Source organism: Notothenia coriiceps, unplaced genomic scaffold (assembly GCF_000735185.1).
Source record: "Notothenia coriiceps isolate Sejong01 unplaced genomic scaffold, NC01 NC01_scaffold00010730, whole genome shotgun sequence".
In the NCBI taxonomy this organism is placed as follows: Eukaryota; Metazoa; Chordata; class Actinopteri; order Perciformes; family Nototheniidae; genus Notothenia; species Notothenia coriiceps.
Window position 1 is genome coordinate 49244 of NW_011343431.1, and position 4113 is coordinate 53356.

General features: G+C 46.9%; 1 protein-coding gene across 1 annotated transcript in view; it reads left to right on the top strand.

Moving 5' to 3' along the window:
- LOC104946170 (activating signal cointegrator 1 complex subunit 3-like) overlaps positions 1-4113 on the top strand; it is a 27902-nt gene that overhangs the window by 2490 nt on the left and 21299 nt on the right. The gene's annotated exons all lie outside the window — the stretch shown is intronic.

The following is a 4113-nucleotide window of genomic DNA, read 5'->3' on the forward strand; positions in this document are numbered from 1 at the left end:
CTTTGCACCACAACTGCTACACCCACGACTTCTGCACCTCACAACTTGCTGCACCCACACTGCGTGCACCCACAACTGCTGCACCCACAACTGCTGTACCCACCAACGGCTACACCCACAACTTCTGCACCTACAACTGCTGCCACCCACCACACTTGGCTGCACCCAACCAACTGCTGCCACCTACAACTCCAACACCCACAACTGCTGCACCTACAACTGCTGCAACCACAACTGCAAGCACCTACGAACTACTGCACCCACAACTGCTGCCACCCACAACTGCCTCACCTACAACTGTAACCTGCCGACTGCAGCACCCACGACTAATGCACCTACGAGCTGCTGCGCACCACGCTGCTGCACCACGACTGCTGCACGCCCACGACTGCTTCACCGCACGACTGCGTGCCCGGACCCACGATGCTGCACGCCACGAGCTGCTTCACCCACGAGATGCTGCCACCCACGACGCGCACCCACAGCTGCTGCACCTACAATTGTGCACCTACGAACTGCTGCACCCACAAGCTTGCTGCACCCACAACTGCTACACCACAACTGCTGCCCCACAACGCTGCTACACCATCAACTTCTGCACCCACGAGCGTTTCTGCACCCCGACTGCAGCACCCACAACTGCTGCACCCTCACTGCTGCACCTAACAACTGCTGCACCCCACAGAAACGCTGCTGCACCAAACCTGCTGCACCCACAATGCTACACCACAACTGCTGCACCCACGCTGCTCACCCACGAACTGCTGCCACCCAGGACACTGCTGCCGACCCACGACTGCCAGCACCCACCAACTGCTGCACCCCAGAGCTGCTGCACCTACAACTGCTGCACCCACACTGCTGCACTCCACAACTGCTGGCACGCCACAACTGCTGCACCCACAACTGCTACCCCACAACTTCTGCACCCACAACTGCTGCACCCCACAACTGCTGCACCACAACTGCTGCAGCTCCACAACTGCTGGGCACTCACGAACTGCTGCTCACTCACGACCTGCTTGCCACCCACGACTGCTGCACCTACGGACTGCTTACACCCTACGACTGCTGCACTCGCAAACTTTCTTCACCCACAACTGCTGGCACCCGCAACTGGCTGCACCCACAACTGCTGCAACTACGGCTGCAGCACGCCCCAACGCTGCACCTAACAACTGGCTGCACCCACAACTGCTGCACCCACAACTGCTGCACCCACAACTGCGTGGCACCTACGACTGCATCACCTCACAACAGTGGTTCTAAAGACTTGCAGCTCCTTCCAACTTCCCCATTATTCCGCACCAACTAGCTAGCTGAGAACCACCACCAGGTGTAATTACTCAACCTATTATTTTTACATTTCTGCATTTCATGTCTGGTTACGCGGAGGAAGTTAATGGTAGAATGTTTTAAATTATGGCCAAAGGCATTAACGTGAGCTCACATTAGAGAAAGAAACATAATATAAATCCACTTGACCCCAAGTGTTAGCTCTCCCACTTTTATTTTAGAACATGTATAATGGCTATAAGCCCACAGTTTTCACGAGTTCAAATGTATTTGTATGATTACGGGATCAATTCAGTATATTAAACATTTCGAGATATTCGCAATAATGTGTATTTTCATGAAAGGGTATGATTATAAAATTGGCCTTGACATGTCCTACTTATGTTTTTTAATCACATACAGGCCTGGCACAACTACAACTGGAGAATAAGTACCTTCTGGGAGGTCAGCGATTGAAACCAACTCAATGAACTGTTTAACAGGTATGGAAAACCAGCAACATGTCAGATAACTTTTATGTGAAGGATCCTCACACAAACATCAATCAGATGATACCCGACATGAGATATAATTTGATTCATTCGAGTCATTCGCTGCTTTCTCGTACATTTGTGTTTTTTTTGAGACCGGAGCTCCCGAATGGACCAGGGCCCACACAGTTAACCGTGAAAAACATACGAGCAGGCAACGTGTCCAGCATACGAACGTGCATGGAGATTTCCTTGCAAATGCAATTCCAGTTGGGGTGGGTGGTGAAGGGGCGCAGTCCCTGGCTAAACCATTTCATCATATCAGGAACAGGTCTTTGTCGATTTGTTTTGCTTTCAGGTTGGGCACAACCATCGTATGTCATTATTACTCCACGTATGTTGAAGTGGTCTACACGCAATAACTAAAAATCAACGGACAGTATCTGCGATTGATCTTGTAAGGTGCAGGATTACGGTCGTTTTGTAATCAACGCCGAAAACTTAAATTTTAGGTTCACATACCCAGCTTTTTGTCCAACTAAATCTTTTTTTAAAAGGAACCATTTTCCCTTTTAACCAAAATATATTCTAGGTTGTTAACATTCGGGTTAAATGTGTTACTAATTTGTGTTTTGTGAGTCTTTGTTCGTGCATGGACTGAAGCCCAATAGCGAACCAGGTTAAAGTTCCAATCGATGGTATAAATCCGCACCGCCTCCAATGGGTAGTGTCCGTTAAATGAAAGGGCCCACTGTCTCGGATGCTTCGTTATTGCACCCACGAATATGTTCAACGTACCCAAGACGTACCAACAACGTATACGACAGTTCAGCGTAGGTACAAACACGTTAGAGTTCAGCGTTAGGTAACCAAACACGTTAGAGTTCCAAGCGGTTAGGTAACAACACACGTTACGAGTTCAGTATAGGTAAAAAACGACGCTAGAGTTCAGCATAGGGTAACCAAACACGTTAGAGTTCGGCATAGGTAACAAAGACGTTAGAGTTCAGCGTAGGTACAAACACCATTAGAGTTCAGCATATGGTAACAAACACGTTAGAGTTCAGCGTAGGTAACAACAAGTTAGAGTTCAGCGTTAGGAAAACAAAATACGTTAGGAGTTCAGCGTAGGTAACAAACCTCGTTAGGAGTTCAGCGTATCGGTAACAACAAGTTAGAGTTCAGTCGGTAGGAACAATACGTCTAGGAGTTCAGCGTATGTGGTAACAACACGTTAGAGTTCCGTTAGGCTAACAAACGACGTTGGGAGTTCTATTCTAGTATAGGTAACAACACACGCGGTTAGAGTTCAGTATAGGTAAAAACACATTAGAGCTTCAGGTATGGTACAAACCACGTGATGGCGTATAGACTAACGACGTGTGTGGTGCAGTAGTTAACAAAACGCATAGAGTCAGTAGTGTACAAGACTACATGAGTTCCAGTACTAACAAACCGTTAGAGTTCACGTAGTAACCAACACTTTAAGGTTCAGCGTCTGGAACAATGCCTTGAGAGTTCGCGGTTTACGGTAATACTAACACATGTAGACGTTCACGTAGTAACAAACAGCATTAGTAGTCTCTAGCGTAGGTAACAAACGTTAAGTCAGCGTACGTAACAACACATTAGAGTTCAGCGTAGGTAACAGAACGCACGTTAGAGCTGAAAGTGTGTTATTACTCACCAGTAACTTTGACCTAAGCGATTATGTCTCACTCAAAACTGTGGGCAATCCCATCAGGAGCGCGGGGTGCAATATACTATATCAGGCCTACATGGTTCTTTAGTGTGATGATGTAAGTTCCTGAGCAGGGTAGGGTGGGCCCAGGGGGTCCAGTGCCCCCCTAACACTGACTTTGGACCCCCCTGTGGCCCCCCTAAAAATGAAAAAAAAAAAGGTTTATGATTAAACGATTTCTTGGCTGACGGAATAGGCGGAAGTAACAATTTTTTTCACTCTAGTCGGACCCATTAGAGCAGGGGTCTCCAACACGTCGATCATGAGCTACCGGTATCTCGCAAGCCATCAATAGCCCCCACTTTACAAATATGTTTTTTTTTTAACGCAAGCCGCCATCGCCACGGAGGAGCACACAGCCTCTGTGAGCGAGCGAGACAGAGAGAGAGAGAGCTAGAGAGAGCACACATTTATCTATTTAATTTGTTTTAAAAAATAAAGAAATCATTCCAATGATATAGGACAGTAAAAAAGAAGAAAGAATACTAACTATAGGTAACATAAGATAAGAATAAACTAGTTTAAATGATTTGTTATTGGTTGTGATCATATTCTAAAGATTAGTTGATTATTGAAAAGTATACAGCTCTCTTTCATGAGTGTTGA